The sequence below is a fragment of the Staurois parvus genome, unplaced genomic scaffold (assembly GCF_062004578.1).
Source record: "Staurois parvus isolate SC_StPar_1 unplaced genomic scaffold, SC_StPar_1.0 ptg000885l, whole genome shotgun sequence".
In the NCBI taxonomy this organism is placed as follows: Eukaryota; Metazoa; Chordata; class Amphibia; order Anura; family Ranidae; genus Staurois; species Staurois parvus.
The window spans coordinates 2,145,864-2,161,370 of NW_028318681.1; the positions used below are offsets into that span (position 1 = coordinate 2,145,864).

At 43.9% G+C, this 15,507-nt stretch overlaps 1 long non-coding RNA gene across 20 annotated transcripts in view; it reads left to right on the top strand.

The window, feature by feature from the left end:
- LOC149442481 (uncharacterized) overlaps window positions 1-15,507 on the top strand; it is an 876,277-nt gene that overhangs the window by 541,990 nt on the left and 318,780 nt on the right. For all 20 annotated transcript variants that reach the window (XR_016307175.1, XR_016307176.1, XR_016307168.1 and 17 more), the window contains one exon: window positions 2,693-2,835. This is a non-coding gene — a long non-coding RNA (uncharacterized LOC149442481). The remainder of the gene's footprint in view (window positions 1-2,692; window positions 2,836-15,507) is intronic.

Sequence of the window (15,507 nt, forward strand, 5' to 3'; positions counted from 1 at the left end):
AGTACTGCTACAAGGCGGCACGGGTGCACAAAATCACGTGTATATACCTGATTTTGCATTTCCAGGTAGGGGGCGCCCATGTGCCCTACCCGCGTCACCATTCGCGGCTGCAGCTATCAGTCACCGGGTCCCAGTCGGTGTTTACTCACCGGCACACGGTGATTGCCGAACATCTCCGACAGTGAAGGGGGGGGGGGGGGGAATGGTTTGTAAACAAAACAGTTCTCTCCCCTGTCAGCTCCTGCCCACTGCTTTGCATGGCTGTGCAGAGCACTAACACACAGCCCCATAGTAACACAGAACACAGGTTAACCCTTTAATTGCCCCACATGTTAACCCCTTCCTCCCAGCTGCCATTAGTACAGTGTCAGTGGTTTTTATTAGCACTGATCACTGTATTGGTGTTCTTAGGGATGTCAGTGAAAACAGGTCAGTTCCACCCAGTGTCAGAATGCCCACTGCAGTCCCGCTATAAGTTACTGATCGCCGTCATTACTAGTAAAAAACAAAAAAAAAAAACCCAGTATATATACCGCCATTTGTAAACACTATAAATTTCACGTAAGCCAATTAATTTACACATATTGGGATTTTTTTATAGCAAAGACATGGAGCAGAACACATTTTGGCTTAAATTTGTGATGAAATGTGATTTTTAAAAAATTTTTACTGGACATGTCTAAATGTCTAATAGCAAAAAGTCAAAAATATTGGTTTTTTTTTTCAAAATCGTCACTTTTTTTTTTTTTATTGTGCAAAAAATAAAAATGCATAGGCAATCAAATACCACCGTATCATTGACCAGCCGTAATGCAAAACAATGGCCTGCTCAGGAAGGGGGTTAAATCCTCTGGAGGGCAAGTGGTTAAAGGTTAATTCACCTTTTGTAACATGTTACCCCCATATTCAGAGTGTAACATGTTATGAAAGCACTGGCCCCCGCTCCCTGCAGATCACCAGCTTTGTCAGCTAGTGAGCGATCTTCTCCCCGATAGCTGTCAAATGTTTAAAAAATGTGGCCGTGCGGGGCTCCATTTGCCTGGTCACATCACTCCTCTGTGAATGAGAAACTACTAGTCCCGACAGACTTAGCGGCTGTCAGTTTGTAGTTCTCAATGAACTACCACGGCACTGTGGAGCACTGGGATAGTTCATTCAGTCTTTCTGTCAGTATATCTGCTTGCTTGTACATCCTGTATGGGGTGAGCAGATGTACTGACAGATCTGCAGGAGACCTGCATGGCATCAGTGATCTGCCTATCGCTGGTGCAATGCTTTCCAGGCTTCGGCAGCAAAAAATAATGCACATTTTTTTACCTGCATATAAAATGTGCATTTTTTTTTTTTTTTTATCAAAAGGTGAACTTACCCGTGAACTAAAGGGCTTTGGAAGGTGAGAATACCGGCAGCAAGTATTATGGAGTATTTTAATTCTTGGGATTAGAAAGCCTTAATGTATAACTAAAGGAAAAACTTTTTTTTTTTTTTTTTGGGGGGTAGAGAGGAGAGGGATTAGAACACCTGTCAGGTTTTTATTGCTGTCTTTGTCCCTGAGAGATCCCCCCTCTCTATGTGTCCTGTTTGCCATTATCATCGAAGGTAAATGTAAAAGAAAATCCCAAATTTTGTGTTGTCCCCAGAAAAGTAATAGAGGGGAAATCTTCCAATGAGGGACCCCAAAGTATTCCCTTAATTTTCAGGGATTTTTTTGACTTCCTGTTTTGGCTATGGGACAGGAAGTGAAGGTAAATCTCCCCAATGGGACACAGATGGCAAAAAATAAAACTGACGGGGGTTATAAATGTCCAAAATGAAAAAGAAATGTTGCCTATAGTTCTACTTTATACCCCTATTAAAACATTGAACTCTTTCTTAGCAGGATCAGTGATGTTCTCGCCTATGCCGTCCCTTCACCCACTTGTCTCCCCCCCCCCCCCCCCCTTGAGCTGACATCTTAATTGTGGTCACCCAGCTGTGACACCTTTTGGCTTCACAGCTGGGTGCCCACTGCACGAGGTGTACTGCACCTCCCGAATGGTCCGGCAGTCTTCTTGGACCTGTAAAGTGTCCTAGAAGACTGTGGGGGGAAGGAGGAGGGCATGCTAGAACCAGGGACCCGCTCCCCCCCCCCAAAAAAAAGTGTAAAATGTGGCAGTGGAGGGGGTAGGAGGCAGACAAACAGAGCTGCCCCTTTTGGTGGAGCTCCCTTTAATATATCTATAAATTATTTTTTTTTAAATGCAAACAGTAACTGAAATTTGATTTATTATCAGCTTCTTGAAGTCAGCAGAGATCAGACTAAGGGGGGGGGGGTGCTGCAGCAGTGCAAGGGACCAGTTGATTGTGCTCATGTGCTGATAGGAGGAGAAGGGGAAGTGACAGAAAGATTCGGCTTTCTGCTTCTCTCTTTACTGTTCAGTCATAGGCTAGGGGAAAGGCAAGACCTGTAAGTGTTAGTTATCTGCAGCAGAGAAAAATGGGGTTCCTGCTCTGACAAACAGTACTGTGCTGTGTGGCAGAGCTGTGTAGATTTCAGGACTGGAGGGATAGAAATATAAGTCCTTTGTCAGATAAGACCTGTATAAATATTTCAGCCATATGTTTGAGGTTAATATTATATAAAGGCTGGTATGTGTGAAATGTATTTATATATTTTGTTGTTTCTTTTTGTGTATTTTTCTCCTGGTTTAAGGTTTCTGCTGGTTTCTCCTTGATCAGTGATGGTCCAGTGAGCTAAGCAGTGTGTGAGATGATTAAGTAAGAAGTTGGGACCATGGGGCAGAAGAAAAAGCCATTTCTCAGGTTACTGGATTACCTGGTGATCATAGGCGCAAGGTAAGCCATGGTTCCTTTTCATGTTTTATCACTAGAGTACTACAGCAGGCATCACTCGGGCAGTTTAGTTCTATAACCAAAACACACATACATTGTCAGCAGCAATCCACTGCCTATCCAGAGCTCCTTTTTATTCTTAGTAATTTCAGATCATACACTAGAAGGATAGATGACATTTTAGCAAAAATCAATATTCCATCTCTCTGTTCTCTCCTTTGTCTTTGGCTCAGAGACAGCAGCGGGAGCCATTGGCCAGTGAGGAGGAAGCCGGGCCAGGCTGTGCTTTGTGAGTCAATAGACACTCAGAGCTGGCTCTGCAGTGAACCTGCACGAGTGCTCCCATAGCCAGTGGCTTGCTATGAGGACACTTGGCAAAGGGGGAGGAGCCAGGGACCCGAGGGGAGCACAGAGCAGGTAAGTATGACATGTTTATTATTTTAAAGAAAATAAAATGGGTTTAGAATCACTTTAAGTTGCTGTTTTGAGACAATTACAGGGGATTGCCATATCTGTTTTCCTTTTGAAAATGTAAAAGTCAACACATTCTTCAATTTAAATCAGCTAAATACATTTTGGATGCTTCAAAACAAAAGTATTGTAACAAAAAAAAAATATTTTGTCTAGTGGTACATAGAAATGAAAATTCTGGTGCCGAAAATGAAAATTCAAAATGCACTTAGCCGAGAACCGAAATGCACAATTTTTAAACATGAATATATATTTTTTTGAAAAAAATACACTTTGATTAGAAAAAAAACAACAATATATACCTCAATTTTTTTGTAAAATATGAAAGAGAATTTTACGGCGAGTAAATAGATGCCCAACATGTCATGCTTTAAAATTGTGCACGCTCTTGGAATGGTGTGAAACTGCGGTACTTAAAAAATCTCCATGGGTGATGCTGTAAAAATTTCTACAGGTTAGCAGTGTAAAGTTACAGAGGAGGTCTAGTGCGATAATTATTGTTCTTGCTCTGATGTTCGTGGCGATACCCTCACACGTGGTTTGAATATTGTTTACATATGTGGACATGGCCTACATATGCGTTCACCACTACGTGGGGTGACAGGGACACTTTCAACTTTTTTTTAATTTATTTATTTTTGTTTTGTTTTTTGCACTGTCCCTTTAAAAAAATTGTTATCACTTTTATTCTTATCACAAGAAATGCATGCATCCCCTGTGATAGAAATAATTAGTGACAGGTCCTCTTTATGGAGAGATATGGGGTCAATAAGACCCAACATCTCTCCTTTACAATGTAAAGAATTGGATCAAAAAAAAACCCATTGATCTAGTGCTTTAAAAAAAAAAAATGTCCGTAACCGGAAGTGACATCGCTCCGGTCCTCCAAGGGCATAGAGATGAGTGGAGGCCATCTTTCCTTCACTCATCTCTATGCCCAGCGCCGGGATCGATGGTTTCTCAGGTGAGGCTGAGAACTCCCGAGTGGCGGCAGCGAGGGGCGGGGTTTTTTTGGCACCCGTATCGGTGCTTTTTTTCATTTCGGCCGACGGCCGAAAGGGGTGTTTTTGGCAGAAACGCTTCGGGCCACTGAAATTTCGGTGCATCCCTAGTTTGGTCCACTACCTGCAATGCTGCTGAGAAGGACCCTTTCTCGCTGTGTGGAGGCAACGGTTGCCTTTCAGAGATCTGATACACCCACTGCTGAGTCAGAGACAGAACTCTCCAATCTGCAAGGTGCATGAGTGTCGCTGATCCCAAAGCTATAGGTCTGTCCTCTGCAGAACAACTGCTGCTTCCACAGAAAGAGCAAGGGTCCTTCACTGCAAAATGCTGTCAGGGGAAAAAAAGCTCAGTTCACGGGAAAGAAAGTACGTAAATTTCATTTGGGTTCAGCGTTGCATGACCACGAAATTGTCAGTTAAAGTAACGCAGCGCTGTAATGCAAAGAATGGGCTGGTAAGGAAGGGGGGGGGGGGGGTAAATCCTCAGTAGGGCAAGGGGTTAAATATGTGTTAACCTCAACACAGTGTACCATAAATAATCAAATGCAAACTGCTCATATTACAACATTGTGTATACATTCGATAAACATAAAGTAAACCAAAGAATATGTAAGTTAAAAGTTCAAAAAGATAATACGAAGGTGTGAAAAGGGCCAGTGGTTTGGTACTTGTAATAACATGCTCCACTTAACAGTACTGTTGGTGCCCCACATGGACCAACACTCACCCTATGTAGGTGACCAATTATCTCTAGTATGGTCAACAGCACTTGTGGTGTATTCCCCTGTACAATCATCACAGTTTTGTTTATCCGGGTAGTATGCAGCACACCAGATGAATCCACTCATAGAAAGGATTCCCCCTCTATTTTTACTACATTCTCTCGGGCCCTTAGTAATGTGGGGTCCTTCAGTTGTTCAGTGGCAAAATTTTCCCTGTGTACTTCTAAGTCAAACACTAGGGGTTGTAGGCTCCTCCCTAGGCTCTGTTTTCCCTGCTAATACTGGCAAGGGAAACACAGGCTCAATCCTCACCCTCAGAGGATTCCCTAGGATAACCTTCAGGCTCTGAAGGACCATTTAATGGGAAATCTGGGCCATTCTAGAGCTCCCAGAATTTTGGGAAATCCCTCCCCACAATGGCGTCATGTGGCAGTTGGGGAACCAGATCCACCTGATGACACAGGTTACCGAGGGAGGTCTCAAAGGACACTGTTGCCACTGGATACTCTCTCGTGTCCCCATGAACACAAATGACTGCCAATTTTCTAGGGTGCAAGGTTTTTCCCGTTACCAATTCAGTTTTTTCCAAAGTAACCAGGCTACCTGAATCCAACAATGCAACAACATTTTTACCATCAATACCCATTTTGCATAAAGGTTTCTCATTTCCCTTTTCAGCAGTGCAAGTAACAGTTGCAAATGGGGACTGCTGTCTCTCAGTAAGAAAGTCACAGTGCATTGGTTCATCCGTACTTGGGCAATCTGCTGCTACATGTCCCTTTTCCCGGCAGCGGTAACAGATTATCCTTCTGCTCACCTCTGGCGGGTTTGGCTTTCCAGGCCGCTCACGCCAGATATTGGAAACAGTCCCAAAAGTACCTTTCGTTCCCCCTTTTCCAATCTCTCCACCCCCATCCCTTGGTGCAATGTTACCCATTGCTGGGGATGGTCTGGTCTTGGGGTGGAAAGTCGGTGATTCCTTGAGGGAAGACGTAAGATTTTCAGTCGCTAGATATCTCTCCACAAGGTCCAAAAGCTTGTCTGCTGTTTGTGGATCTCCATGACTCATCCATTTCTGCAAGGTAGTAGGGAGAGACCTCAGAAATTTGTCCATCACCACCCTTTCCACAATCTTTGGTCCAGACAGTGTATCTGGCTGCAGCCATTTCCTGGTCAAATGAATAAGGTCATACATTTGGGATCGGGGTGGTTTTCCCAGTCGATAACTCCAGTTGTGTACCCGATGAGCCCGGACAGCCAGGGTTACGCCCAGCCGCGCCAAAATTTCCATTTTTAAACGATCCTAGTTCTTGGCTTCCTCAGGCTCAAGGTCAAAATAAGCCTTTTGGGACTCGCCAGATAGTGGGGTGGCCACTAGTCCAGCCCACTGCTCTTTAGGTCAACTTTCTTTTTCAGCTGTCCTCTCAAAAGTGGTCAGAAACATCTCAGGGTCCTCATCTGCAGACATCTTTGGCAGCAGGTGACTTACACGGAAAGATGGTATGGTAGTAAAATCACTCCCAGCCTCAGTCTGCTCACTCTGCTGAAGCTGTTTCATGATGGCTGCAATTTGCTGTTGGTGTATCTGTTCCTGCCATTCCAACGATTCCCTAAGGCGTGCCTATGCCTGTTCCGGGGCTTGCTGCTGGGCTGCAAGGCTCTGTTGCAAAACCTGCTGCTGGGCTGCAAGGCTCTGTTGCAAAACCTGCTGCTGGACTGCAAGGCTCTGTTGCAAACTTGCATTTGTTTTCTGCCGACTTGCATTTGCCAAAGCAAGCTGTCTCAGTATCTCTTCCATGCTGGCCTTGCTTCACCTGCCTGCATCCTCCACCATATGTGAGGGATTAACCCAGTAGCGGGTTGTGCTTGGCCCCCTGGATGGGTCAGAACACCGTGAAAGAGGCTCAGCACGACAGCAGGATCTTGGTGAAAAGTTTGTGCTTTATTTACAAGTCGGGTGAACACACGGTGCAAATAGTCAAAACAGCAAAAAAATACAAACAGAAAATAAAACCTTGCCCTGCTGGGCATCTAACTACAAACACAGGTTTCCTATCTAGCTGTCTGAATACAGCCTATTGCTGCTTAGACACAGAGTGTTCACACAGTCTAAGATCACACAGATTATCTCTCACCACAGGATGGTTTGGTTGCTCCCCAGTCTGTCCTGCACAGCAAACTGGTTCCAGGTTGGAGCATCCTCTCTAAGCAGCCTGGGCGTTTTATAGAGCCCAGAGCCCTCAACTCGCTACAGCTGAGCTAATGAAATCATCAGTGACCTAAAACGGCTCACTACACAGCACAACAGGAGAAACAGTCCGTGTATAACATGAACCTGGGGCAAATATACCTTCCATCCTGGACACATCCCTTAGTTCTTCCTGCCTTCTTGTCACAGCACCCTTTGAAATTATGGACAATCCTGAGGCACCCTATTCTGAAATGTATAAAAGTATTCTAATAGTTTTATATAACGCAGCAACATCCGCATACATAGGACGCCCAACATTAGAGGTGATTTGTTTTTCCAAAGTAAATACACTTTTGCACACTGGTACTGACTAGTATTCCAATGTTTCTCTTCTCCCTCAGTTTTTCTCTATCACTGAGATGTGACCCCCAGCACAGACCGAGAGGGGCGGGAGAGGGTCAAACCAAGATACTGTGCAGGCAACCAACATCCTCCTTATCAACTGATGATGTCATTGGTTGTCAGGCACTGGTGGCTAAAAGGTCCTAATGGTGCACAATGAAAACCTGTGGCTTTGTGTTACTAAAAGGCAGGCTTGTTCCACCCGCTGGCTTGTGTACAAGTTTTGGGCAATTTTTAGACCTTTTTCCAAGGCACCCCTGAAGAAACCTCAAGGCACCCTGGTTGAGAAAGGCTGGTCTAGTGCGTTAGTGTACAGTGCATTGCAGTGTCCAGTGTGCCAGTGTACAGTGCATTGCGGTGTCCAGTACATCACACAGTACGCTGCATTGCGGTGTCCAGTGTACAGTGCATTGCGGTGTCCAGTACGTCACACAGTACAGTGCATTGCGGTGCCCGTTGCGTTAGTGTACAGTGCATGGCGGTGTCCAGTGCATCACAGTGTACAGTTAATGGCGGTGTCCAGTGCATCACAGTGTACAGTTAATGGCGGTGTCCAGTGCATCACAGTGTACAGTTAATGGCGGTGTCCAGTGCATCACAGTGTACTGTGCATTGTGGTGTCCAGTGCGTTAGAGTACAGTGTATTTTAAATATTGTATTGTTTTTTTCCAGTTTTTTTCCACTACAAATAAGATGTGTGTGGTGCGCATATGAATTTGTTCTTTTTTTTTTTTCTTCTTCAAACTAGAGTCCGGCCCCCCAACAGTGTGAAGGTCTGTGAACTGGCCCCCTGTTTAAATAGTTTGAGGACCCCTGGTATAACCTGTAGGTCATAAAGCTACACATAAACCTATATTTGTTTTCTTTATTCTTCAATAGTCACAAAGGATATAAGTTCACTTTGTGTGCACCAAATGTCTTTGCAAACTTGGTTATTACCTTGCAAAAGTAGCAGTCCCATCGCTAGGCTGTGTGGAGTCTAGAGCTGTGAGAGGTACCCAGAAGGCCTCTCCCACTAAAGATTTTACAGAAAGCTGCTGTACAGAGATAACATTTCACACTGGATTGCTGCACAGATGTGGCAGAGATACACAAAGCACACAAAGATTGAAGGAAGAATACACACGCCTCTGGTAATTAGACAAGATTTGGTTATTCCAGGGTTTAGCTTTCAGATTTTTTTTCTGTATCTTGTTTAGGAGACTTTTACTTTCTTTTTCAGCGAAAGGTGCCTGCTCCGCAGGGGCTGCAGACTTTTAATTTTTTGGGATATTTAGGGTTATTGTTAGAAATAAGAGCACAGTTAGCCATAATGATATGACTGCGGTTCTTACATTTCCATATTGTATGAAAGACACACAAAGAAGGTAACTTGGACTGCAAGTCCACTTATAAACACCAATTAACCACTTCCTTACCGCCCTATAGCAGAAATGCTGCCAAAGGGCAGCACGGGTGCACAAAAACACGTATGTACACGTGATTTTGCATTTCCAAGTAGGGGGTGCGCGCAGGCCGCGTTCATGCCCTACCCACGCCGCCATTCGCGGCCACGGCTGTCAATCAGCGGGCCCAGGCCGATGATTACCTGCCAGCACCCGGTGATTACCGACAATCACTGACGGGGAGGAGGGCTACTTTGTTTACTAACAGTCGTCCTCCCCGTCGGCTCGGGCACACTGCTCCGGGTGTAAGCACGCCCCCATAGTAAAACAGCGCACAGTTAACCCTTTGATCACCCCTTATGTTAACCCTTTTTTGCCCAGTGCCATTAGTACAGTGTCAGTGCTTTTTTTTTTTTTTTTTAGGACTGATCACTCTATTGGTGTCACTGGGGATATCAGTGACACCAAGTCAGTTCCTCCCAGTGTCAGAATGCCCACCACAGTCCCGCTATAAGTCGCTGATCGCCGTCATTATTTATAGAAAAAAGAAAATAAATTCCAGTATCTATACCGCCATTTCTAGACGCTATAACTTTCACGTAAACCAATTAATTTACTCTTATTGGGATTTTATTTTAGCAAAGACATGGAGCAGAATACATTTTGGACTAAATTTATGACCAAATTTTACTTTTTAATTTTTTTTTTTTTTTACTGGACATGTTTAATCGCTTCCGCGCCACCCTATAGTAGAAATACAGGGCGGCACGGGTGCATAAAATCACATATATGTATGTGATTTGCACTCCCACGGTTTTCGTGCCCCTCCCAGATAGCGTCAGATTTCCTGACAGTACACCAGTAATCCCATTTAACCCCTTGTTTGCCAGGAGCACACTCACATACACTATAAACCTCCATTGCTAGTATAGTCTTTGAATGGATCAATATCTTTGATCAGATCAGCACTATACCAGTGTTCACATTAGTATAGCGTCCCCAAAAACGCAGTATTAGCGGGATCAGCCCCGATACCTGCCAGCACCTGCGTTTGGCCCCTACGCTTACCGCCCCCTTCTCCCCCAGCAAGTGCAGTGTCAGTAGGTCACTGTCACTTGATACATTGCACACAAAACCGCAGTGTTTGTAGAATCAGGCCTGATCTCTGTTAGCACTTGCTGGTACATTTTTTTGTAGTGGTTCAAGCAGTCCCTGACAGCTAGGTGCTCCTTTTACCGTGGGGCGCACTAGGTACCTATAAATGTAGTGGCCAAAATGCCAATGGAAAGGTACTCTAGTGAAGAGGCCTACAGGATTCTGAGTATGTCAGGTGAGAACGAAGGGGAAGACTCCCTGACACAATCAGCCTCAAAATACGAACCTATAGACAACAGCTGCATCCTGACAGATAGCTCAGATGATGGAGAAGAGGTCTCTGCTAAGATCAGGCGTACCCAACCCCAATCCCAGGTTGCTGAGATGTTACAATTGCATGATGACTCTCATATGCAGCAGAGTGCCAGTACTAGTGCCACTCTACCTTTTGGTGAACTGGCGAGCACCAGCAGCCTAGTACATCCTGGTCTTTCACATACTAGCACTGCAGTATCACTTGGTGATGTGGCAAGTCCCACAAGTGTAGTACAAGCTGGTGCTGCAGGCATCATCCTGGTATAATGTTTTTCAGCCAGTGATCAGCTTTCATGTAAAAGCAATCCTAGTGGCTAATTAGCTGCAAGATTGCTTTTACAAGCAGCGAGAGACGATGCCCCCCTCCCCCGCTGCCTTCCACGGCCTTCTCGGGGGAACCTGAGAATGCAGCGGGTGTTTCTGCCAGCTGACCATAGAGCTGATTGGAGACCAGAATGGTGACAATCATCTCTATAGTCTAAGAAATCAGAAGCTACGAGCATTTCATCACTTCAGTTTTGCAGGATATAAACAGCGCCATTTGTAAATTGGGAAAGCATCTGATCACACCGATCTTGGTGAGATTAGATAATGTAAGAGTAGAGGAGATATCTAGAGTCTCATAGACCCCAGATTTCTCAAAAATGAATGTATGACAATATCCATTGAAGTTATAAGGGATATTTGCATTCCCTGTGATAGCATTAAAAGTGATCAAAAAAATGAAAAGGACAGTGTAAAAATAATGTAAAAAATCAAAATAACTTAAAAAATAAAGCACCCTCGCCCCCCCCCCCCCCACATTGATCCCGTGCCAGTATGTTAACATCGGTTGCACCATGCATGTGAGGTATCGTTGCAAAAGTCAGATTAAGGTCAGTAATTCTAGCACTAGACCTCTGTAAATCTAAAATGGTAGCTTGTAAAGGCTTTTAAAGCATTACCTACGGATATTAAAAATGTATGCAGTTTGTCGCCATTGCACAGGGCATGCGCAGTTTTAAAGCATGTCATGTTTGGTATCAATTTACTCGGCATACCATCATCTTTTATATTTTACCAAATAATTGGCCAATATATTGTGTTTTTGTGCATTAAAAGTAAAGAAAGTGTATTTTTAAAAAAACAAATCGCTGCTCGAGTACTATGTGCCATAAATTGCAGCACCCACCATTTTATTCACTAGCGTGTCTGCTTTAAAAAATATATGATGTTGGCGGGTTCAAAGTAATTTCCTAGAACAAAATACTGATTTTTTTTCATGTGAACAGAGAAGTGTCGGAAAAGGCTTAGTCTTCAGGTGGTTAGAAGAGTGAATGATGTGTGGCATAAACTTCTAATGCTGGGCATAAAATGCCCCCACCCCCAAAACGACCCCTTTTTGGAAAGTAGACACCCCAAACTATTTGCTCCCGTGTATGGGGATACCATATGTGAGAGACGTCTTGGCAGTCTAGCCAAGTACAGGACCCCAAAATCCAATATGCTCCTTCAGGCTTTTAAAGGGCTTTATTTCCTCATTACACTTCCTGACTACCTATCACAGTTTCGGAGACCCTGAAATGCCAAGATAGCACCAACCCCCCCAAATGATCCCTTTTTGGAAAGTAGACACCTCAAGGAATTTACAAGAGGCATGGTGAGTGCTTTGCAGATCTTGTTTGTTGCCACGCGTTTTTAGAAACTTTTTTTTTTTTATATTTCAAAACCTTGTGAGGAAAAAATGAGATCTGAAAAATACTCACCATGCCTCTTTCAAATTCCTTGAGGTGTCTAGTTTCCAAAAAGGGGTCATTTTGGGGGGGTTGGTGCTGTCCTGGCATGTCAGGGCCTCCAAAACTGTGCTAGGTAGTTAGGAGGTGAAATGAGGAAGTTACACACCTTCAGGCTTTCAAAGTGGTCATTGGATTTCAGGCTCCTGTATGTGGCTAGGGTCCCAAAAAGTCTCACACATGATATAAAAAAGCACACAGGTGATCAAATACCACCGAAAGAAAGCTCTATTTGTGTGAAAAAGTACATAAATTTTGTTTATGCGGTCATGCAATGCTGCACCCAATTATCAGTTGAAATAGTGCAGCGCCGAATAGCAAAAAAAAGCCTGGTCAGGAAGGGAGGTAAATCCTCAGGAGGGCAAGTGGTCAACACATTTATATGCGCTCACAAGTGTAAAATAGGATGGCAGGAATATATCCGAGCAGGACCAGTCACAGGTGTCAGAGCTTCAGGTGATCAGGCTGGAGCTGCTGTGAAAAGGGCCATGCATAGGGATTTCTGGAGCCAGGATAGATGCCTCCGCATCAGATGGGGAGCCAAGACTGTTCCTGCTAGTTTTCCACTTGCAAGGAGTCACGAAAGGATTATGAGAAATTAGTTTTTAAGAGTAACACCTCGTCTTCATCATCCTCAAGGCAGCAGAGAGCAGGCAAGTTTCAACAGTTACCGGAATTGTCAGATTGGCCTGACATTGAAGCATAGAGGGCCATGACACTTGCTGTAGCCAGGTACACGTGCAACTACATACCTAAACATACTTTATTCTTTGTTAAATATGTTGTACGCTTTCAAATAGTTATTCGTGTAATTCTACACCTTGTGTTTTCTGTTTATCTCACCTTGTAATCAGGGGCGGACTGACAACTCATGGGGTCCCCGGGCAATAGGGGATCATGGGGCCCCTGTGTCTTTGCCCAAACTCAAAAAAGCCTATGAAAAAGGTACCACGGGCATCTCATGGGGCCCCCCTACTGACCCCGGGCCCTCGGGCAGTGCCCAAGTTTCCAAATGGTCAGTCCGCCCCTGCTTGTAATGATAGGCTGATCAGTTCTCCTGTGTCTATGTATTCATACACCTAACTTGTCCCTTAGGACAGGCAACTACTTGTTTTGGGTCACACAGGGTCCTGTGCATGGAAATGCAGGCTGCACGTTATTCCTCATCCCCGAAATAACTACACTTATTTAAATAATGACACATACACAATATTTCTTCTTTTGGCATAAAATTTTGGCTGCGGCACTTTTATTGGTAATTACACACAACATAAATTAAATTTGCAATATCGTTTATTCAAAACTTTTACATTTTAATTATCAACCAGGAATAAGCTTGCTCAGTCTTTTAGGACTCGAGCTATCTGAAATAATTCTATCAATAAGACCCCACCAGCCAAACTATTTACAACGTCCGGCCTACCCAAGAGCCGCAGGCCAATTCTATACTATTTTGTAATGCTAAATGAAAGATATCTATACCTACGTTTGATAGATGCACACCGTCTGAACGATAAATGCCACTAACTCCTCCTTCTAGATCCGTGTGATGGTATGAAATTCCACCTATCAGAGGCATGAATTTTTCCATAGACTTGTTTAGTCGTCTTTTTTAATTGAGGATTAACTAACCATACAAGTCTAGGGACTACTTCTGAAAAGATAATGGTAGTATTCGGGGATGGTAAGTGGCAACGGTGTAAGTCCCGTTACGTCATGAACATTAGTTCTAGAGTTTTCTCATTGTCTATGGCATTTCCCCCAAGGTGTATGATTAATATCTGAGGTGCAGGCCAAACTTCAAACAACTTAGAAAGATGAAAAAACAAGTTAAACCATTTAAGACCACGTATTCCTTTCCATAAAATTAGAGATTTTGCAGGATCCGTTGTTAAATTAGCTGAATATGAACGCTGAGCCGCTCTTTTCAAAGCCCAGTAGACAAATGAATGTCCCAGTATCCATATATATCTTCTATCACCTGAAGAAATAAACAGACAGGTTAGGTCTAACATATAATTGGAAACGTTGTGACTCCTATCTACCTAATTTTTTTATTATTTCATCATCCAAGCCCATTTTTGCAGTTTGCGTAGCTGCGCCTATTCTAAACGAATGAGATGTGAATTTAAATTGTATAAGACCTAGTTTGTTAATGCCTTCTTTAACCACTTGAGCGCCTGAGGATTTACCCCCCTTAATGACCAGGCCTTTTTTTGCTGTTTTGGCGCTGCACTAATTCAAATAATTGTGCGGTCATGCAATGCTGTACCCAAACGAAATTTACGTCCTTTTTTTCACACAAATAGAGCTTTCTTTTGATGGTATTTTATCATCTGTGCGCTTTTTATTTTTTGCGCTATAAACAAAAAAATCACAAAAATTTTGAAAAAAAAACAATATTTTCTACTTTCAGCTATAAAAAATATATCGTAAACTCAAAGTTAGTCATAAATTTAAGCCAAAATGTATTCTGCTACATGTTTTTGGTAAAAAAAAATCCCGTGCATTAGCGGGCAAACTGGCGCTATATGGGAGGGGCGCTAACACTATCGGAAGTCACCAGTGACACTAATACAGTGATCAGTAAAAATCTGTTCACTGTAATCAATGACACTGGTGACAGGGCAGTGAAGGGGTTAACTGGGGGGGGCGATCAAGGGGTTAAACGGGATTACTGGTGTACTGGCGGGCAATCTGGCGCTATCTGGGAGGGACGCTAACACTATCGGAAGTCGCCAGCGACACTGATACAGTGATGAGTAAAAATCGATTCACTGATCAGTGACACTGGTGACAGGGCAGTGAAGGGGTTAACTGGGGGGGGGGGGCGGGGCGATCAGGGGGTTGAATGTGTCCTAGGTGTGTTCTAACTGTGGGTATGTGCTGTTTTACTCATTTTTACTGTGTCTTCTTCTCTGTCTGGAACGGAATGTGTCCAGGCAGAGAAGAATGACATCATATCCTGTCCTGTGTAAACTTCAACAAAGGACAGGATAGGACAGGGACCAATCATCTGATTTCAGCCAGACATCACTGGCTGAAATCTAATGATTGATCCCTCCGGGATCGAATGGTGTCACCCGCGGGTCGGCGGGAGCGCACGCGCCCCCTGCTGGTGAAAACATCGGGAGCGCGGAACCCGTTTTAAAACGTGGTTTTGCGCCTGAGTGCCGCCCTGCACACGTATATATACAGTGGCAGGGCGGGAAGCTGTTTAAAATGGCATTAAATTGAGACTTACTTACAGCTGATGCATCAGCATGCACCAGAAAAAGACCCAGGCTGACCGGTCTAATATTCAAATACTTTTTTACC